The following is a 23,251-nucleotide window of genomic DNA, read 5'->3' on the forward strand; positions in this document are numbered from 1 at the left end:
AGGGGGAGGGCAAGAATAGTATGGGAAATGTAGAAGCTAAAGAAATTATAAGTATAACACATGGACATGACTAAAGGGGGGGATATGGGTGGGAGAGGGTGTACAGGGTGGAGGGGAGTGAAGGGGGGAAAATGGGACAACTGTAATAGCATAATCAATAAAATATATTTAAAAAAACTATAGATGTGCTTTCACCCCCCAGGCCTTTGCACTTGCTGTGCCTTCTATCTGGAAAACTATTCTTCCTGGAGCCCCTCATGACTTGCTCCCTCACCTCCATCAGACTTGTTCTCAGTTATTACTTTCCCAATAAAGTCTTTCTTGACACGTAATTCTTTTGTGTTTGTTTGTTTATTAATGTAAGACCATCATAACAGGTGGTTGCAGTTTGTTGACACAAAAAAATCAAGTAGTAAGCCTTTATTACAATTTAAAAATGAGATTCTAAAATCTCAACCTGACCAGATATGAAAGTATTTTAAAACCTTTAAAGATGTATTGAGAAAAATCTGGCTTAAAAAACATATTTGTCATTACCAAAAAGAGATATCTTTAAGTAAAAATAATAAAAACCCATGCTGTATAGATAATGCAGATAGTTCCAGTTATCTGGTCAACAACCAAAAAGCAAGCACTTAAGATTTTCAGGGCCAAACTTTTGCTCATTTCTGATTACTGGAATTTTGAATTAATTTCCTCTTTTGTGTAACTTAACTGGATGATAGTAGACATGATAAATCAGCATTTACTCAGCCCACCCTTCTCAGCCTCTGGAGTCAACAAATTAGCTGGTGGGTCAGTTGCTTTGGGCTCTTTCCCATCTTGTGGTTTAGGGTTTATTGAGCATCTACATCAGTAATTAAAGCTACAGTGATGTCGACGTTGAGGTGGCGGCTGACCTTGAATCTCATCTCTTGATTTTCCTTATCCTCTTCATTGCTGTCCTCTGTAGGCTGTCTTTTGGGAGGAGGGCCCCTGTGGAATCGTGGTCTATAGCTCCGATACGTGTTCTGTCTCACTGGTCAACCTTGTTCTCCTGCACCCCAGTTGTCAGCACCCTCCATCACTTCTCCCTGTGTAGGAGAGTCGTAATACAGTGCAGGGAGGGTCAATGTCCACAGGGTCTCTGCATGTAGCAAGGTGGGAACTGTGGCCTGTAGTAGGATGGGTTCTGCTAGGCCTGGCCTTTGGGAGCATTCTCTGATCCCTCATTCTTTTCCCCATTCTCACTATTCTGGTAATGGCTTAGAGGACCCCTTTGATAACCTATTCTTCATGGCCTATTAAAAACTAACCCCAACTTACTTCACTGTTATATTTCCCTCCATAGCACTTATCACCATGTGATATTGTATGAACATTTACTCAATTATTATATGTCACCTCCCACAATGTAAGTTCTATGAGAGCAGGACCTTGTTTGTCTGCTTGTTTACACCTTAAGCCTGTGTTTTCTGAAGGAGACTGCCTGCCATACTATAGACCAGGGGTGTCAAACTCATTTTCACCGGGGGCCACATCAGCCTTGAGGTTGCCTTCAAAGAGCCAAATGTAATTTCAAGTCCTTAACAGTTAAGAAGTAGTTACATTTATACAGTCCTAAAATTATTTCAGGCCTTTGAAGGCAACCACGAAGCTGATATGGCCCCTGGTAAAAATGAGTTTGACACTCCTGTTATAGATGCTCAATAAGTATTTGATGAGTGGATGCTTAAATGCATGTGTGAGTGAATGGAGAAACATACCCTGTTCTCTGTGGGACTGACTCAGCAACTCACATGGTTGATTATGCCCCAACTAACATGGGAGTACAAGGCAGTACTGTGGGAGAGAGGCACAGGGATGAGCTACCCAGACCCTCCTCTCCAGGAAGATGTGGTGTCCAGTGAGGGGAGTGTGGCCTGTGCCCACAGCCCTCTCCCATCAGGTTATACCCATGCTGGGGTGACCTTCATCTGGTGACTTGGGCAATGTGGGTGTTAAAGCCCAGCACAGGACAGCCGTGACAGGTACTGCTGTTGGAATCCCAGAACCCCCTGCTGGATTGGCTGAAGTTTGTGGGGTCTTCACAGCTATCAAACTTTTCACTCTGCCTTTTCTCCCTTCTTTTCATAGGTGCAGATCCCTAATAAATAGCTTGTACCCCAATGTCAGACAAATACTAATCAGAATACCAAATAAAAGCAGAACAAGAAAATAATGTCCATCAATAATGAAATCTTAGTAAACAAGTTATGGTGTATATTATGAAATGAAATGAAGATGAGACAGGGATAAAGGGTATTATATGAACTGATGCCAAGAAATGGTCCTGGTACATTGTTAATTGAATTAAAAAGCAGGTAGCACAACACAATCCCATTTACATAGAAAATGTAATCTAAAATTGATCTGCTTCCTTCTCTACCTTTAAGACACTAAAGTTCCTTTGTGTTGGCAAGATAGTGTGTATGAGAGATCTACAGAGTTTCCAGGATGCAAGTGAGTCCCTTTCATGAAGACAGCGCACATGCAGAGAGCCCAGACCAGGGTGTCAGGTGGAACCAGGCATGAAGTCTGGCTCTTTTCCTCACCAGATGAGAGATCTAGAGCAGGTCATGCAATGGCTCTGAGTCTCAGTCCGTCATCGAAAATGTCTCCTGTGGTTCTTGTGAGAAGTGAATGGTTAATGTACAGCAAGTGCCTGGCAAAATCCTGATCACAGATGTGATGTCCAATAAAAGTTTGTTCCTGTTCCCAGCTCCTCCTGTCCCCATCTGGCTAGGAATCCTCATCTCCCTCACCCTATCCTTTCTTCTAGGTATTGAGGTGAGCTAGACCAGAGCTAGGGAAAGTTGGTGCCTGAGGCCCCAGAGGACACTCAGTTGCCAGGGGACTCAGGTTATGATCAAGCAAGAGCAGAGAAAAAGGCTCCCCTGGACCTGGGTGTGCAGTGGTGGAGACACCATTAATTCTGGGAAATTCTGATGCAGGAAGTGAAAGGGGGTTTGGGACAGAGAAGAAAGAACAGATTGTATCTGGAGACCATTTTGGTAAAACTACCCTCTTGCAAATGATAACAATGAGGAAGTAAGGGGAGGTCAAAAGAAGCATTAAAGGACCAGACACACCCTAAAGGAGGAGAGCAAAGCTGGCCCCATATATAACATCTTCACACACACAGTCTCTGCCTGTGTTCCAGTTATTATTTACTGCTCGATATCGAGGACACAGGAGATCCTAGATTATAGACTCCTGAGCTTTCAAACACAGAGACCAGCAGGACTCCAGGCACTCACGTGACTCCTCCCTCAGTTTCCTCTACTCCACTCTCCAGGATTTCATTTTATACAACTTACTCATTGCTGCCCAACAAAACCAAGCATCACAGCCTCCAGACTTTGCACAGGTAATGGGCTGGGGATACAGGTGAGACCAAAGGGACAGGGAGGGAGTCAGAGGAAGCAGGAAGAGGGGGCTGTGGGTCTTAAGTGGGACAAATAGGAAAAGATATATAAAGGCAGCTGGGAGATTTAATGACCAAATGGAATTTCAATTCACTTAATTGGTTGTGGATTGAAGTATGGCAGCCAAACCTTAGTCACAAACTGAGGTTCACACTCAGCCCCATTCCCAGCCCTATCTTCCCTCTGCCTAGCCACACCTGTAGCTCTAACATTAAACCAGGTTTGTCCGTTAACCCCCAACGAGAGCTTCAACCCTAGAGTCAACTTGAAACTTAACACCAGCCCCAACCCCAAGGTGACCGTCAAGTCTCTCCTATTTCTAACTTCAGGGCCAAGCTTAGGGCATATTCTATCCATAGCATCAACATGAATATTGACCTGGTCATAGGAGGAAATGCAACCTTCACTGAAGCCCCAATGTTAGACCCATCCTAGTAATACATTTAGCTCCAACTTCCCTCCACTTTCAATCCAACACTCAATCATACTCCAGCCCAAACACCAGTCCTCACCCTACTTCTGACCTCAGTTGAAAACCCAGGCCCAATTCCATTCCTAGTCCTACTCCCTGGCTAATCCTCAAACTGAACTTCTTCTTTTACCTCAACTCCAGCACTGACCTCAGCTCCCATCTTGTCCCAATCTTCAAAGTCTCCCACTGCTCAGCTCCAGCCTGGTCTCTGGCCCTGCTTCCATTTCAGCTTTGACAGTCTTGCAGGGGGTCCAACCATGTCAATGAAGTATGAAGACCTCCAGTCCTTGGAGAGTGAGAAGAATACCCAGAGGATTATAAATGGTAAGAAGGAGAAAGGTGTCTCCCAAAATACCCTCATAATATGATTAGAAGGACCCATTGTCATAGCACATCTGCACAGCATGTGCACTGCTGGGGTTCCACTCAGAGGGCTCAGGATTCCCATAAGAAGAAGATACAAGATCCTCAAAAAGACAGGACCAGGGAGGATCATAGTAGTCCTGGTGGCCCATTCTCTGGTTCAGGGCTGATCATTTGCACTTGGGAAGTGAATAGTTGTGTTTGGAAAGGAAACATTTGCTAACTGACAATACAGATAAGCATTAGCCTGCTGAGGGCGTGGCTGGCCCAACTCTCTGTGTCTGCCTGCCCCCCACCAGCCCTGATAATAAGACTTTACATATCACCATCAGGTGCCATGAGGTGGGTGAGGGCCCATGTGACTGAGGACTGTGCTGGTCCATGAGTGGTCAGAGGCCTGGGCATCCCCTGCACCACAGCCTCCCCCAGCTTTCCCTGCACCCTTCCTCCCTGACAGGTCCCTGTGGCCTCTCCTCCTCCCCTGTCTCTCTCCAGTTCTGGTTCTCCTTGTCCTGAGTTCCTCTCCTCTTGCAGGGCTGCCTGTGCCCCAGGTCTTCCTACAGCATCTCTGCTCTGGACCCCACCTCTTCCTGCTCTTCCTGGGCCTCAGCCTCCTCCTGTTGGTCGACATCTGTGTAATTGGACCCAAAAGTGAGGGTCTCAGGGGGGGCACTAATGGGGGCAATAGTGGGTGGGGTTCAGTGATGTGAGCACTGATGATGATCATGGTGGATAAAGATGGCTACTGGATCAGTTCCTTGTTCCTGTGTAATGTAGTCAAACTACCTAACCTCTCTCAGCCTTACTTTCCTCATCAGCAAGCTTGGACAACAGTGCCTGTCCCTTTGGGATGAGTGGCAGTGAGGACCCAATGAGACAATGCATGTCAAGTGCCCCACTTGGTGCCAGCACAGGAAGCACCTGATGACCCTTATCACTCAGTGTGCTGTGTGTCTGATCAGGTTCCAAGATTCAGAGGGACCTGGAGACTGAGAGCAACTTACAGCAACTTCACCTCAAACACTGAGGCAGAGATCCAGGCACTGCATGCCCAGGGTGAGCCTGGCTGGAAGGGGCTCTGGATTGGGATGAGGGGATGAGGGGGTGGGAGGTGAATACTGAGCACTGAGTCCCCATGTCCTCCAAATGGCTGTTTGCAAGAAATGATAACATCTCTGAAAGCGGTGGTAGAAAACCAGGGGCAGCAGCTGCAAGCAGGTGAGAGATCCACCAGTAGTGTGTGTGCAAGGGCAGGGTGGGGCTCTCAGGACACAGGTGGGGTGGGAGCAGCCTGGGGTGCTGAGTGCCCTCCCCTCCAGCCCGCAGCTTGAATGACAAGGTGTTGTTTCTGGAGAGCAAGCTGGAGAAAGAGCAGCAGGAACTCAAAGCAGGTCAGGCCCCTTCTCCCCTCCACTGGACCTGATGTGGTGGGAGGACAGCTAGGATGCAGGGCTGAGCCCCCTGGAGTGTCCCACTGTCCTCCTGTGTGTCCCAGGCTATTCTGACATGATCATGCAAGTCCACGTGCTGGGTGAAAAACTGAACTCTGAATATCCAGATGGCTGTGCTCAAGAGCAGTGGTGAGTGGAGTGCAGGGAGTAACTAGCCCCATCTCCTGCCTTTGTTTCACTGGGCAGCATCTCAGACCCTCCCCACACCCACCCTTCAGGCTCCCAGAAGTCCTGCTGCCCCATTAACTGGCTGGAGCATGAAGGCAGCTGCTACTGGTTCTCCAGTACTGGGAAGCCCTAGCCTGAAGCTGAGAATCACTGCCAGATGGAGAATACACACCTTGTGGTGGTCAGCTCCTTGGAGAAGCAGGTGAAGCTTGAGAGAGCTTGTTCGGGAGGCTGGTTGTTATACAGAAAGAAGAGCCACCACCCTCCTCTTTTCTGTCTAGAAATTTCTCGAGCAACACACATCCTCTGTGGACACCTGGATTGGCCTCACTGACCAAGATGGTTCCTGGACGTGGATGGATGGGACAAACTACGAGAAGGGTTTCCAGTGAGTATGTGTGCTCCATCCTCTGTGTCTCTACCCAGGTCCTGCTGTCTCTGCTCAGCAGGTTCAGGGGCAAAATGGGCTCCTTGGATTGGCTGGGGGTCTGGCATCCTGGGCTCACATCTGTTTGGTGTCCTTAGGTTCTGGAGTCCACAACAGCCAGACAATTGGAATGGACATGATCTCGGGGGAGGCGAAGACTGTGTCCACTTCATGGATTCTGGCCAATGGAACGATAATGTGTGCACGAGGCCCTTCCACTGGGTCTGTGAGAAAAAGCTGGGCAGGGCCAGCTAGAAGCCTCCTCTCCCCTAATTTACAATATTTCCTGAATGCTTTCACCTGCTAAGGAAAGCTAGATTGGCAATTCTTCTTTCTGGGTGTCCTGCATCTTCTCATGGATTTTCATTCAGGATTTTAAGGGACAGCGAGAGGATGGTGTCTGAGGAATGTAGAATGATGTCTGATGGGGTGGGTAGATTGAAACAATGCTACTTTCTGCAGTCTGGAGGTTATGAGTGTCCATTTTATTTTTAGAGTAAAAAGAAGAGAAATATATGAAACATTCTGAGTTGTCTGGTTTATTGAGGGTTAAGAAGAGGAGTGTGCTTGTTGGCACTGTGAAGTAGTGGGTGTGCATTGGGGCATCGGGAGAACTGCATGGGCTTTGGGCCATATGGCAGATTTGTTATTTACAAGGGTGTGATTTCAGTCAAGTTGCTCTGTCTCAGCTGGAAAACAGTGTTGTTACTGGGACCATCCTCCTTCCAGCAACAGCCCAGGGTGAGAACCACCCCTCTGTGCTGAGTGCTTCCAAAGCTTCAGATGAAACTCCTTGGTGTCTGTTGCATGCATTACAGTGAATAGAAGCAGCATCCACAGGCATCAAATACAATGAATCAAAGCTGAGCCTCAAGCAAGAGTCACCAAACACACGAGGAAGAGCAGTTCATGGAAGAGAAAACCCCAGGTAAATAGAATCTGCAACCCAGGATAGGAGTTAGCAGCACAAACAGATCAAGACTTACAGACATTTATGGGTTTATATATATTTTTAAAAAAGACAATTAGCCACCAATAAGTCTCCAACTAGTTCTAAAAAGGAGGAATGCTCTGACCGCAATGAAACACAGTTAGACATGAACACAAAAGTAAAACCAAAAAGGATCTACAACAGCTACTTTCCTCACCATCTTTCTCGATCACATTAAGAGAAAAGGAAAGTCAGCGCAATCAATTAGACACGAAGGAGGAGAGCACCGCACAGTGAGGTCGTGGGATGGTCTGGAGCGGCTCCCGGGAGGAGATGTGCAAGCCGCTCCGGCATTTTTAAAAACAAAACAGCAGAATTGAGATAAGCTAAGTTTTAACTCAGGAAACTTGAAAAGGAATAACAAAATAAATCCCCACAATAGAAGGAAGGATATTTTTATAAAGCAGAAATTAATATAAATATAAAAATCTAAATATGACCAATAAAAGAAAAGTATATTTTTTGAAAAGGTGAATGTAATGAACAAATATGAAGGAGAGAAAGGAAACACAGACACTGGACATCAGAAAGGAGCAGGTTAGAGAAGCACAGGACCGAGGGTGCAGTCATGTCCCGCTTTCGGATCTGAAGCAGCAGGGTAAAGACAGTGTTTCCCACCATTGATGTACTTTTAGGTTAATCCCCTAGAAACAGAACTTTTACCTTCCAAACTAATTAAGGGAGAGAAGTGAAAAAGAGTTAATTTAAAGGGAGGCAGGAGAAGATAGAAAAAGAAATAAAACTGGTAGATATGGAAAGGCACAATGTAAACGGTTTGTGCTGAGTCTAAATATGTTGCTGATTATATTAAATGCAAAAGACTAAATTATCTTGTCAAGTGATAAGAACTTCCAGTCAGAATAAGAAGTAAAGTTTAGTCTATGCCCAAGAGACACATCTAAAACAGAGTTTAAAAGCAAAAACAAGAAAAGAATATGTTAGGCAAATTCCAGCCAAAATGATTATCATATGAAGTACAGTTTATAACAAAAAGTGTTATCAAAGATAAAGAATGTCACTTCCTAATGACAAAAGGCCTAACTCAACAGGAAGATACACAAGTATAAAATATATGTGCATGGAATAACATGGCCCAAAATATATGAAACAAAAATGTTGGAAATACAAAAACAAATAGTTCTATAATTATAGTAGGAGATTATAATACATCTCTCTACTAATTGATAGATTGAGCTGACAAAACAATCACCAAGGAAACAGATGTTTTGAACTCCAGGCTGTACTATTATGATCCAATGGACATATTTAATACACTGCACCCATTACTACGAAGTGTACATTCTTTTCAAGTACACTGGGACTTTTTTTTACAAACTGAACAAATACTGAGGCCCCAGGAGAAGCTCAGATGTCAGGGACTTGGGTGATAACTGAGCAAGAGCAGAGAAAAAGGCTTCTCTGGACTTACCTGGGTGTGCAATGATGGAGACAGGAACAATTCTGGGAAATTCTGATGCAGGAAGTGAAAGGGGGTGTGGGGCAGAGGAGAGACAACAGACTGCACCTCCGGACCTTCTGGGAAAACTCTCCTCTACCAAATGGTAACAATGCGGAAGTAAGGGGAGGCCAAAAGCAGCAGCAAGGACAGGGACACACCCTGGAGGAGAGGCAAGTTTGACCACATAACCACTGCCACCTACATAGTTCTCTGCTTGTGTCCAACCCCATTAATTCTCCTTTTATTTCATTTCTCTAAAAAGATTTGTTTTTAGAGAGAGGGGAAGGGAGGGAGAAAGAGTGGGAGAGAAACATTGCTGTGCGGGACAAACATCAATTGGTTGCCTCGTGCATCTGCCCCAACCAGGACCAAATCCACAACCCAGGCATGTGCCCTGATTGGGTACAGAATCAGTGATCGTGGGGCAACGCCCAACCCACTGAGCCACACTGGTCAGGCCTAATTCTCCTTTTAATTTACTGTGTGAATTCTGGGAACAGGATATCTAGGTTAGAGAATTCTGGGTCTCAGAAACTCAGGCATGAAGGACTCTGGTCATTTTTACTGACTCTCCCCCACCTTCTTTTCTTCTACTGCAGGAAATGGATAGAGGATACAGGTGGGAAAGCAAGGAGGTCAGAGAAAGCAGGTGGGTCAGGAGGCAGGACTTTGAGTTTGAGGTGGCATCTAAAGTGTGAGAGATATTGGGGTAGAGATCAAGAACTGAATTACTACAAGGACTATCTCTTCACATACCTCTAGATGAGGTTGGACAGCCCCAACTCCAGGAATGAAATTAGCGCCAAATTCTGCATTAGCTTCAGCCTCAAACTTTTATCTCAGTCCCTATCTTAGCCACCACCCTACTCGCAACTTAAACTCCAGACCTCAGCTTCAGATTAAGTCCCCTGATCAGTCCAACCACAGCCCCCAACTTAGCCCAACTCAGCAGTGTGTACCTTGGCAACTCTTTCAGCTCTCTGAGAATCACAGGTTGTTGGGACATTTCAGTAAGATCTGAGGGGAGTCATTCCAGCTGCAGAAATTAGCTCAGAGCTCATCAAGGGGCCAACAGGGCTCATTCATCGATGTATCTGTAGCCAGGGCACTGCCTGGCTCAGCCAACTAACAGCCAAGTGCACAAGGCCCACAAGTCCTCAGAAGGTCTCAGTTCTGCCACGGGTACCAGATCTGAATGAAAGGAGATTGCTGTCAAATTTTCTCTGCCATCGCCTCCAATAATCTGTGGTTGGTGTTGGGTGAGGATTTGTAAAGAGAAGGAATAATCCTGCATGAGGAAACTTTCTTAACCTGGAGACCTGAGATGCTATGGTTGCCAAGTGCTGTCAGTTCTTAAAGCTGAGCAGTGTGCAACAGGAACACAGCCTGGAGCCCACAGTCAGGAAGACCTGGGCTGCAGTGCAGTGTGACCTCTGGTGGTTACTTGGCCTCCCTGAACCTTGGTTTGCCTCACTCAGAAATGGAGTAACACTGGAATACACACATTTTCTTTTACCTCTGATCTGATCTTTTTCTTCATCTCCTTTCTCTCCTTTAAAATCTGCTCATCCTTCAAATATCAACTTAAAGATCATTACTTCAGGGTAGGCTGCCCTGTCCCCTATAGAATAAGAAATCCCCTCCCTCACCAGTTACAAATCTCTCTGTAACTCTGGATTTCCCTGTTTGGGCAGTCAGCTCTTTGCAATTACCAGTTAAAACGTGTCATGCCTCATGGACAAAGCCCCAGGAGGGAGGGACCATACCTGCCCCTTCACTGAGGTAGTCTCAGCTCCTGGAGTGGAGTGGAGGGTGGAGGAAGGAGGTTCCCCAAGGAGCAGAGATGATATTTCACAGTCACAGGGATCAGACACATAAAGTTAAATTTTACTCAGTTCTCTATAACTGACCCTGGCAATGCTCTGGAGCTCACTATGATTCTATCACACGATGTATGAATTTTACACTTCATGGGTTGGCATTTGGGAAATACTGGCTCACTGTCTTATGCCAATCATTTCAACCGTTGACTTATGAATAACAGTAATTAATCTGACTATATTTCTTTTAAGTGGAGATAGCATTCTGTGAAATAAAAATTCAGCTTACAAGGCTTCTGGTCAAGACAGCAACGTAGGCAGTCATGGCTTGCCTCTTTGCAAAACCACATCAAAATTACAACATAATTCTAAAAATATAGAACAACCATCACTCAGGAATGTCAGAAATCAAGTTGGATGGAAGTCTGACTACTAGGGAATTGAAGAAACCACATCCATCCAGACCGGTAGGAGGGGCATGGATGCAAAACAGGCTGGTCCCACACCCACGTGGATAAAAATTCAGGAGTGATATCTCAGGAGCGAGGAGTCCCAGACCCACACCAGGCTCCCCAGCTCAGGATTCCAGTGCCAGGAAGATAAGTCCCCACAACTTCTTGCTCCAAAAACCAGCAGGGATTGAGTTGGCAGAGGAGGATTTTGGACCTAAGCAGTTCCTCTTGGGGAACCCACACACGGGCTCACCTACTCAGACTCGTTCCCTCTGAGTTCCAGCACTAGGGTGGCAGCTTGAAGGGCACCAGGGGTATACAGGGAGAAACTGAAGTGTCTGGCATTGAGGTGAGCAGAGGCCATTGTCCCTTCGCTGTGTGAGCCCTCCAACCACAGAGCCAGTAGGATGGTGCCATGTCTGAGACTCCATTAACCTGGCTAACACTGGGTGACCCACCTTGGAGATCCTCAGAGGCTCTACCGGACCCAACTCAGAGGCCTATGCAAGCTCTATTTCCATAAGAATTGCTGATCTTGTCTCCTGAATCCTAGGAGACAAGCAAGAGCTGGCTTCAGTGAGCCTTAGCTGTAGCCAGATTAGAGTCACAGCTTGACTTTGCCTGGGAATCTCCAAGCCCAGCACAAGTAGTAGCCATCTCAGATTTCTCTGTAGCTCAGGGAGGGTGCCCTGGGCAAAACAGAGGTGGAGGATGACCTTGGCCTGCACCACCTGGGAAATCCCAGGGCCTGAGCACCCAGTGGGCAGTTACAGACCATATCAGAGCACCACCACCCTGCCCCTGCACAGCTGATCTTCCACAGAGGGCCAAGGTTAGTGGTCAGTGGTCACAGTCAGTACTTGAAGCTGACTGGCTTGGGTAAATCCATCTTTACAAATCTTTACCCTGGGTAATTTCATTTTTACAAATTAAAACTCGTGTATAAATGACAAATTACAATGACATTATATGTTAAGTTTGCAGAAATAAGCAAATACTTCTTTCATAAAGTCTTTTTTATGGCCTTTCCTGATGAGGAAATTCAAAAGATTCTGTTTTCAGTTTATTATCAGACAGTCACAAAATCACATTGAAATCCTAAAGTATTAGTAACAAAGGCAAGGCATAAACATCTTAAAAGTCTGATTCTAGGTTAGAAAATACACTCTTTGTGAGCATTGTTTTCATAATTTTTCAGTTGCTTGCAGTGTTAAAGCATTAACTGGGAATGTTTTGGGCTTTGGGCTGTAGTAGAATATAATAGTATCACAGTATCTGAGAACAAGGACAATGGACTTTTATGCCTCTGCACTCAAAATGTTTATTTTATCCTTAGTGTTACCCCCTGTAACTAATGACATCAAGGAAGGGAACGTTGACTTATGACCATAGATATATTTTGTTGCATATGATAAGTGAATTATTATTTAAAAAGCTAATGTAGCAGCTTTTTTCCCTAAATTTGCTCTGTGGAGTGAAATGGTGTCTAACCCTCCTGACATAATCTATATGGATATGCACATTAGTATTCCTTGTACTCTACAGTTTCATGGGGTGTGTTTTGTTTAGCATGTTTCTTCTAATGGTCTTCTGCAATGTCCTATGGAAACAAGGCTCCCTCCAGATATGAGTAACTCTAAGATAAAGTTGTCCTTAACAAGAACATTCTAGTTGAAACCGGTATAATTTTTCCTGTGTGCACATTGCATGAAAGAATACAATGACTACCGTCACAGTTTAGCACCACTGTCTGGATTTGTGCTAACATGTGAGCTATTTGAGACAGCATTCCTTTTGCACCATCTGTGTCCATTTTAACACAGTGAAAAAGCAAAGAACATGTTTGTGTCATGATGAAAATTGCTTTCTTAGAAAGGTCTCAGGAAGTTCAGTATTCCATGAGCTACATATTGAGAACCCTTGGTGCAGTATAATTCTTTTATATTGTTATCTTGTATCCAGACACATTAACAAATTCTCATTACGGTAATACCCTCTTATCCACTTTCACTTTCTGTATGTTTAAAATCCACCTGCATTTTATTTAAACTCTTCACATATGGTGTTCATTTTTTCCCCATAGTTCATGCCAGATTTAATAGATTCTTCACTGATTCTTTAAACTGAGAAAGGGTATTTTCCTTGTTCCCTCATTCTTAAGACTAACAGACTTTTTGTAACCCTCAACTTCTTTCATATCTAGCATATCTTCTTAATTTACTTCCAGGTTTTGCTCTGCAGCTTTAATTTGGAGCAGTGTTTCCAGGATATTTTGTTTTGAGGGGCTATTTTTCGATATCTAATCTTCAATGTCTGCTTCAGTCTTATTTTTCTCCCATTCTTCAGTTTTCCAAGACTTTGTATAAAATTGTTTGGAGAGACATTGCATAATCATAGTTCTGTCTCCTTAAAGGGCAAGTACCTGTTATAATGGTAAGCACATCTGTGGTCTTACAGTATCACTTTCCTAGAAGTTTAGTAAGTTTCTTCTTTGCATGATCATCTAAATTCAAACTGGAAAGTTTTACCCTTTAGGTGACTACTTGTGCCCTGGGGCTTTGAATAGATGCCTGATGAGAAACATAATCAGCTATGTTGACTTTAATTAGAAAATGCTTCTTGAACAACAATAAAATAAATAAATAAATTCTTAAAAAGCACTAAAAAGAATTTTAAAAAGAAAGAAAATGTTTCTTGCATTTTTCATTACTGTCGGGTGCAGATGGCCCCTCAGTGCAGAAATCTTTGAGAGCTTCACAGTGCTTTCTGATTGGGGCTCTTTAAAAGTTCTAGATTTCAATTCTGGTCAAGAGGGAGACACAGGTAAACACGCCTCACCTCCTCAAACAACTGCAGCAAAAATTACAACTAGACTACTGATGCAGACACAAGCCTGCAGTTTCTGCAGCACTGTGGATGGTCAAGATATGAGAGCCATTCATGCGGACTACTGACTCCTGTGGAGGAATAGGGATGGCACAGCTGCCCTCTCAAGGGGAGGGTGCCTCAGAGTGGCCTGACCACTCTCTCAAAGGAGAGCACTCCACACCGCTACCTGAACGGGCTTTTATTAGGTAGTTTTGGGTAGGAATACAGATACAGCTTATTAACCATTGTCTGGCAGTGCGGATCAAACAAATAGATAATGTTCAAAGAGCTAAAAAGTGCTCGTACTGAGTTGGGGTCTTATCACCTAAAAAACTACAGAACTTAAGGGGCTAAATTCATTTCCTGCCCAGGCCTTCATAATCTAATTAAGAGCATCCTCAGCAAAGCAGGCCTCACAGGATTTTACATATCCTTTTTTCAGGCCTCATCACCCCTGGAAGTCCACCATTCTCAGTGTAGGGTTGCACCGCCCCTTGTCATTGTTACAGGCTTGAGTCAGGCAGAGGAGACAAGGCAGCCGAGAGGTTTGAGACTCCTCGCAGGCAGAATGAGGACTCAGGCTTTGTCAAAGCCAAGGGGTGGGGATCGATCACCCCCTCTTTCCACAGCCCCCCAAGTCCTTCCCTGAAGGCCTTCCCATGTGATCGTGCCTGTCTTATATCCATCCTCCTCTAAAGAATATTTCCTGTCATTGGCTAACTGACCAAGGAATGGAGGCCAGGCAAGGAGCAGGCAGTGCACCTGTCAGAGAGATAAGCTTTGTCTCCTTAGTGTCTCCTGGTCCAGAGGCCTCTTAGTCAGCCTTAGCCACGGGGCATTACAGCTCCTGAAACCAGGCAGGGCAGTTCCTAACAGACTACAAAACAAGTAACACCCAGAATTATCAGAAAAGTGTATGGAAGTCTAACAACCAAGGAATTAAGGAACCACATTCATCCAGACAGGTAGGAGGGGTGCAGACCCAGAGAGGTGCAGAGACACAGAATAGGCAGTCCCACGTCCACCTGTGGTATAGAAAAATCAGAAGGGATACATTGGGAGTGAGGGATTCCTGCCCCAGACCAGACCACTGAGCCCAGGATTCCAGCACAAGGAAGATAAATCTCCATAACTTCTGGCTGTAAAAACCAGTGGGGGTTGGGGTGGCAGAAGAAACTGCTAGAATCTCAGGAGTCTCCTCTTAAAGGGCCAGCATCAGACTTAGGATTTATGCAGACTCACTCCCTCTGGGATTCTGCACCAGGGCAACAGCTGGAAGGGAACCAGTGGAATGCAGGGAGAAATTGAAGTTACTGGCATCAGGGTGAGTGTTGGAAGGTACCTTCTGCCTGGGCAAAACTCCAGAGCCCAAGAAGCAGCATTGTCTCTTCTTTGAGGCCTCCCCCACGCAGGTGCACAGAGTGGTGACACAGGCTTCCTGCCATGGCAATTACCTAAGGCTCTGCCACATACAACTTCTGAACATGAACATGAACATGAACACAGAACATGAACTTCTGTGCTTTTCTGCAATAGGCCACACTACTAAGACCAGGGAGTCAATGCAATTCTACCTAATACACAGAAACAAACACAGAGAGGCTGTCAAAATGAGGAGACAAAAAAATAGGGCCCAAATGAAAGAATGGAGAAAAACACCAGAAAAGGAACTAAATGAAATGGAGATAAGCAACTTATCAAATGCAGAGTTCAAAGCACTGGGTATCAGGAACTCATTGGGTACTTCAAGAGCATAAAAAAGACCCAGGCAGAAGTTAAGGCTGCATTAATTGAAATAAAGTAAAATCTACAGGGAACCAACAGTGGAGGGGATGAAGCCAAGAATCAAATTAATGTTTTGGAACATAGGGAAGAAAAAATATTCAACTAGAACAGAAGAAGAAAAAAGAATTCAAAAATACAAAATTAGGCTAAGGAGCCTCTAGGACATCTTCAATTATACCAACATCCAAATCATAGGATGCCAGAAGGAGCAGAGGAAAAGCGAGAAATTGAAAACTTATTTGAAAAAAAGTAAGTTTGAAAGAAAACTTCCCTAATTTGGTGAAGGAAATAGACATACAAGTCCAGACTGCACAAACAAGATGGACCCAAAGAGGACCACACCAGGACACATCATAATTAAAATGCCAAAGGTTAAAGACAAATAGAGAATTTTAAAAGCAGCAAGAGAAAAGGAGAGAGTTACCTACAAAGGTGTTCCCATGAGACTGTCAGCTGATTTCTCGAAAGAAACCTTGCAGACAAGAAGAGGTTACAAAAAAGTATTCCAAGTCATGAAAGGCAAGGACTTACATCCAAGATTACTCTGTCCAGCAAAGCTATCATTTAGAATGGAAGGGCAAATTAAGTTTCTCCCAGACAAGGTAAAACTAAAGGAGTTCATCATCACCAAACCTTTATTATATGAAATGTTAAAGGGAATTATACAAGAAAAAGAAGATCAAAACTATGAACATTAAAATGACAATAAAATCACAACTGTCAACTATGGAATGTAAAAAACAAACTAAGCAAACACGAAGAACAGAAATAGAATCATAGATATAGATATCATTTAGAGGGTTTTCATCTGGGAGAGGAAGGGCGAGAATGGGGGAAAGGTTGGAGGGATTAAGAAGCACAGAGTGCTAGATACAAAATAGACAGGGGGATATTAAGAACAGTATAGGAGGTAGAATAGCCAAAGAACTTATATGCATGACCCATGAACATGAACTACTGGGCGGATTGCTGGAGGGAATGCAGGTACCCGGTGGAGGGAGGCAAAGGGGGAAAAATCGGGACAACTGTAATAGCATAATCAATAAAATATATTTTTTAAAAGTTCTAGACTTCTGTATTTTGCCATGTGCACCCCCTTTTCAATGGATAACCCATTCAGACAGGAAGAGGCACTACAGAATGTTTAAGTGCTGTTACAACAAGGTAAACATTAGACCAGTACTCTTCTGTGAACTACCTGTTTATATTCTTTGCTACTTCTTGCTACTTCTCTAAAGGTTTCCTATGTGTTTCTTTGTCTCTAGGCTCTTTCTGTGCTGTGTGTCTTCCACTTGTCCCTCCACATCCAGTGACCTTGAAGGCAGAGCTGTATGGCTGCATCAAATTGCTTCTTGCCATCTGGCTTTCAATTGGGTTCAAGAAACATGTTTCTTTAGTGATATTATTTTGTCTGCTTGATCTATCAATTACTAGGGAGATGTATTACACTCTCCTACTATAAATATAGATTTGTTGATATGTTCTTCCAAATTTTTTGTTTGATATATTTTCTGGACATCTTATCCTATGCACATATGTCTAATACCAGGGTATCTTCTTCCTATTGAGTTAAAGCTTTGACATTAGGAAGTGACCCTTTTTATCTTTGATAACACTTTTTGTTATAAACTGTACTTTATATGATAATTATTTTGGTTAGTATTTGCCTAACATATCTATTATATGATTTTACTTTCAAATTATGTTTTACTTGTGTCTCTTGGGCATATGGTTGGACTTTACTCCTTATTCTTCTTGTCCTTTAACAAGATAATTTAGTCTTTTGCATTTGATGTAACCAGCAACATATTTGGATTCAGAATTAACCTTTTATTTTCTGCTTATTTGTATCTACTAGTTTTATTTATTTTATTCTCCTTTCCTGTCTTCCTTTCAATTAACACTTTTTTTTCATTTTTTCCCTTACTAAGTTTGGAAGTTATCACCTCTGTTTCTAAGGGATTAGCCTAAAAATTACCCCAATGGTGGGAAACACTGTCTTTACCCTGCTGCTTCAGATCTGGAAGTGGGACATGACCGCATCCTCAGTCCTGTGCTTCTCTAACCTGCTCCTTTCTGACGTCCAGTGTCTGTGTTTCCCTTTCTCTCCTTCATATTATTTTGTTCACCTTTCCCAAGAATTCGATTTTTCTTTTATTGGTCATCTCTACATTTTTACATTTTACTTCATTAATTCTTGCTTTATTAAAAATAATTTCCTTCAGTCTATTTTGGGAGTGTAGTTTGTTTTTTTTAAGTTTCCTCAGTTAAAACCTAGCTTAATTCAATTCAGCCCTTCTTATTTTGTTAATCCTCACCTCAACCTGATGATATTTTTCATTGATGAGATAGAGGGAAACATTGATGTGAGAGAAATACTGATTGGTTGCCTGCCATACATGCCAGGACTGGGGATCAAACCCACAACCTCGGTATGTACCCTGACCAGGAATCAAACCAGCAACATTTCAGTGTATGGGATGATGTTCCCACCAAATGTGCTACACCAGTAAGGGCTTTTTTTTTTTTTTTAATGTGTGAAAGACTACATACAATTCTTCCTGAGAACCACTTTAGACCATCCCACAACTTCAGTATGTGGTACTCTCTTTGTTCATTTCTAATTCACTGAGTTTACTTTGATTTTCTCTTAATGTTATCTAGAAAGATGGTGAGAAAGATGTATGTTGTGTTTCTCTTTAGACTCCACATTTGTGTTCATGTCTAACTGTTTTATTGTGGTCAGAGCAGTGCTTCTTTTTGGAAGTAGTTGGGGAGTTATTTGTGGCTAATACTTTGTCAATTTTTGTTCATAAGCCCTTAAGTGTCTGTACTCTTCATCTGTTTCTCCCGTAACTCCTGTCCTGGATTGTGGAGTCTATTTACCCGGGGTCTTTCCTTCCATGGGACTAGCTTTCTTCATATGTTTAGTTAATCTTGGCTGTGGGCTCGGCTTTTTGTTTTTAATTTTTTTCCATTAGAGTTGACATACAATATTATCTTAGTTTTAGGAGTATAACCTAGTGAGTAGACATTTGTGTAACTTACAAAGTGATTACCCTGATAATTTAGTACCCATCTCAAACCATACTTAGTTGTTGCAATATTATTGACTATATTCCCTATGCCATACTTTACATCCCTGTGACTATTTTGTGGCCCCCAGTTTGTACTTCTTAATCCCTTCCCCTTTCTCATCCATTCCCCCAATACATCTGACAACCGTCACAATGTTCTCTGTGTTTATGAGTTTGTTTCTGTTTCATTTGCTTATTTTATTTTTTATATTTCACATATAACCGAAGCCATATGCATTTGTCTTTCTCTGTCTGACTTACTTCTCCCAGCACAATACCCTCTAGGTCCATCCATGCTGTTGCTGATGGCAACATTTCATTCCTTTTTACAGCTGAGTAATATTTCATTGTATATATTACCATCTCTTCTTTACCCATTCATATTTTGATGAGTACTTAGGCTGCTTCCATATCTTGGCTATTGAACATACACATGCAAATGTCTTTTCAAATTAGTGTTATGGACTTCTATGGATAAATACACAAATGTGCAATTGCTGGGTCCTCCTTTGTCTCTTGTTAAAGCCTTTGTTTTAAGGTCTGTTATGTCTGATATAAGTATTGCTACCGTGGACTTTTTTTTCTTTTTCATTTGAAGAAAAATCTTTTTCCATCACTTCCAGTCTGTGTGTGTCTTTTGATCTGAAGTGAATGTAGACTGCATATGTAAGGGTCTCATTTTCTTACTCATTCAGCCCCTCTATTTCTTTTGAATGAAGCATTTAATATATTTACATTTAAACTAACTGTTAATAATTATGTAGTTTTTTAAAAATACATTTTATTGATTATGCTCTTACAGTTGTCCCATTTTTTTCTCCTTTATTCCCTCCATCCTGTATGTCCCTCTCACCAGTATTCCCCACCTTAGTTCATATTCATAGGTTATATGTATAAGTTCTTTGGCTTCCCATTTCCCATGCTATTCTTAACCTCCTCCTGTCTATTTTGTACCTGCCATTTATGCTTCTTATTCCCTGTACCTTTCCCCCCATTTTCCTCCCTCCCTCTCCCCACTGATAACCCTCCATGTGATCTCTATTTCTGTGAATCTGTTCCTGTTGTAGTTGTTTGCTTAGTTCATTTTTGTTTTTGTTTTAGGTTCCGTTGTTGACAGTTGTGAATTTGTTGTCATTTTACTGCTCATAGTTTTGATCATCTTCTTTTTCTTAAATAAGTCCCTTTAACATTTCATATAATAAGGGCTTTGTGATGATGAACTCCTTTAACTTGACCTTATCTGGAAAGCACTTTATCTGCCCTTTCATTCTAAATGATAGCTTTGCTGGATAGAGTATTCTTGTATGTAGGTCCTTGCCTTTCATGAGTTGGAATACTTCTTTCCAGCCCCTTCTTGCCCTCAAGGTTCTTTTGAGAAAGCAGACAGTCTTATGGGCACTCGTTTGTAGGTAACTCTCTCCTTTTCTCTAGCTGCTTTTGAGATTCTCTCCTTATTTTTAATCTTGGGTAATATAATTATGATGTGCCTTGGTGTGTGCTTCCTTGGGTCCAAATTCTTTGGGACTCTGAGCTTCCCAGACTTCCTGGAAGTCTATTTCCTTTGCCAGATTAGGGAAATTCTCCTCTGTGATTTTGTCAAATAAGTTTTCCATTTCTTGCTCTTCTTCTCCTTCTGGCACCCCTATGATTTGGATTTGGAACATGTAAAGTTATCCTGGAGGTTCCTAAGCCTCTCCCTATTTTTTGAATTCTTGTTTCTTCATTATGTTCCTGTCAAATGTTTCTTTCTTTCTTCTGCTCCAAATCCTTGATTTGAGTCCCAGTGTCCTTACTGTCACAGTTGGCTCCCTGCATATTTTCCTTTATTTCACTTTGCATATCCATCACTTCTTCCTCTATTTTGTGACCATACTCAACCAATTCTGTAAGCATCCTGATTACCAACGTTTTGAAACATATATCTGATAGGTTGGCTATCTCTTCATTGCTTAGTTCTGTTTTTGGAGCTTTAATTTGTTCTTTCATTTGGTCATTTATTTATTTTTTTTTTGTCACAGGACACCTGTTACAGTGTAAGGGGAAGAGCCTTAGGTATTTTCCAGGGTGGGGCAACCCACTTCACTGTGTTGTGGTGCTGTATGTGGAGGAGGGGTCAGAGAGGAAATGATTTCACTTGCCCCACTCTCAGCTAGCTTTCAGTTACTTCCCTCACTACCCACAAGCAAATTGGGCCCTTTTGGAGGTGACTCCTGGGTGGGTGGGTTTGTGTACATTTTAGGACCCTGTGAGTATCTCCAATGACCACTCCTGTGAGGCTGGGAGTTTCCCCCCGCCACCACCACAACCCCCACTGGTTTTTACAGTCAGAGGTTTTGAGGCTTTATTTTCCCATGCTGGAACCCTGGGTTGTGTAGTCTGTCTCACTCCCTAGTTGTTCCTCCTGGTTTATCTGCACACAAATATGGGACTGCCTGGTCTTCCAGCCACCTCCTTGCCATGAGTCCTCTCCTACCCGGCTGCCCCTCTCCATCACTCCTACCAGCCTGGATGAATGTTTCTTCCTTAACTTTTTGGTTGTTGGATTTCTATGCAGTTCAATTTTCTGGCAGTTCTGGTTATTTTTTGTTTTTAAGTTTTTTGTTGTCCTTCTTTTGGTTGTGTGAGGAGGGAGAGTATATCTACCTATGCCTTCATCTTGTCTGGAAGTCTCTAGTTATGTAGTTGTAACCATTATATTATTCACATTTTTACCTTTTTCTTCTTTTTAACATTTAATTGAATTTATTGGGGTGACATTTGTTAATAAAATTATATAGGTTTCAGGTGTACAAGTCAAGTATCCTTCCATCACAATCTAAGAAGTCCTTTAACATTTCTTGTAATACTGTTTTGGTGGGGATGAATTCCTTTAGATTTATTTTTATTTATTTATTTATTTATTTATTTTATTATATATATTTTTTTGGGGGGGGGGTCTGGGAACTCCTTTATCTGTCCTTTAAAACTAAATGATAGCTTTGCTGGGTAGAATAATCTTGATTGCTGATCCTTGCTTTTCATCACTTTGAATGTTTTGTGCCAATCTCTTCTCGCCTGCAAATTTTCCATTGAGAAACCAGCTGATGGTCTTATGGGAGCTCCCTTGTAATTAACTGTTTACAAGGTATTTAACTGATTTCCTCTTGCTGCTTTTAGGATGCTCTCTTTGTCTTTAACCTTTGGCATTTTAATCATGATGCATGTTAGTGTGGGCTTCTTTGGGTTCATTTTGCTTGGGACTCTGTGCTTAGTGGACTTGTATATCTATGTTCTATGCCAGGTTAGGGGAGTTTTCCTCTACTATTTAATCAAATAAGTTTTCAATTCCTTGCTCTCTCTCTCCTCCTTTCAGTACCATGATGATACAAATGCTGATATTCTTGATGGTATTCTATAGTTCCTTAAAATCTTACTTTTTATTTTTTGCTCTTCTGATTGGGTCATTTCTGCTACCTTGTCTTCCAAATTTCTTCCACATCTCCTGCTTCATCTAGTCTATTGTTGATTCCCTCTAGTGCACAGGTGTCAAACACAAGGCCCATGGGCCAAATCCGGCCCTTCACCTCATTCCTATCCTGTGGCAGCAACAAGCTCCTTACCCCTAGTTAAGGAGTAGTTACACTTTTACAGTCCTATAATTACACTTGGCCCTTTGAAGGCAACTGCAAAGCTGATGTGGCCCCTGGTGAAAATGAGTTCGATGTCCCTGCATGTATTCTTCATTTCAGTTATTATATTCTTCATTTATGATTGGTTCTTTTTTATGTTTTTGTCTCTATTTTTGTTTCCTGTTTCTTTGTTCAAAGTTCTCACTGAGATGCTCTCACTGAGCATCCTTATAACCAGTGTTTTGAACTCTGCATCTGGAAGATTGCTCATTTTCATTTAGTTTAGCTCTTTTTCTAAAGCTTTGTTCTTTTCTTTCATTTGGCACAGGTTTTTTGTCTCCTTATTTTAGCGTCTTCCCTGTGTTTGTTCCTAAGTATTAGGTAGAGCTGTTACATCTCCCAGTCTATGCAGAGTGGCCCGATATAGCAGATGTCCTGTGGGGCCCAGTGGCACAACAGCCCGGGTCACCCAAGCCAAGTTGTCCAGGGGCACCACCCCACGCATGTGAGCTGTGTTGTCCCTTATTTGTACTTGAGCTTTGATTGCTGTTAGCACATCTGTGGTAGAGATTTACCCCCAGGCCTACCAGCTGCCAGTGCTGGCTACAGATGCGAGGAGGACAAAGCAAGACTTGCTCCACTGGGGCTCTGGTGCCTGCTGAGTCCTCCCCTTGAATGTGTTGCTTATGGAGGTGATTGGATGGTGACCCAGTGTAGTCTGAAGCTGGACAGCCTCCCTGGAGGTGCAGGCAAAGGTCAGTCACCCATAATCCCTGCCCAGGACCATTTAGTCTAGGTACAAATTGATCTGCAAATGGGTGCCACTTGTGCTAGGCTTGCAGGTCCCTGGGAGAGACCAAGTTG

The 23,251-nt window shown here is 42.9% G+C and overlaps 1 long non-coding RNA gene and 2 pseudogenes across 1 annotated transcript; 1 reads left to right on the forward strand and 2 right to left on the reverse strand.

Annotated features, from left to right (window-relative positions):
• Positions 1 to 471: 471 nt before the first annotated feature.
• LOC123809256 lies at positions 472 to 8,873 on the reverse strand. Its single transcript, XR_006783981.1, has 3 exons — positions 8,748 to 8,873; positions 4,067 to 4,204; positions 472 to 1,073 (listed from the first exon to the last, which is right to left on the reverse strand). It is a non-coding gene; the product is annotated as an uncharacterized LOC123809256 (long non-coding RNA).
• Positions 4,176 to 6,803, forward strand: LOC123809252 (annotated as a pseudogene).
• Positions 8,874 to 13,133: 4,260 nt separating the features above from the next.
• LOC123809499 lies at positions 13,134 to 14,163 on the reverse strand (annotated as a pseudogene).
• Positions 14,164 to 23,251: the final 9,088 nt, after the last annotated feature.

Source organism: Phyllostomus hastatus, unplaced genomic scaffold (assembly GCF_019186645.2).
Source record: "Phyllostomus hastatus isolate PE091 unplaced genomic scaffold, TTU_PhHast_1.1 phas_scaffold_55, whole genome shotgun sequence".
NCBI lineage: Eukaryota > Metazoa > Chordata > Mammalia > Chiroptera > Phyllostomidae > Phyllostomus > Phyllostomus hastatus.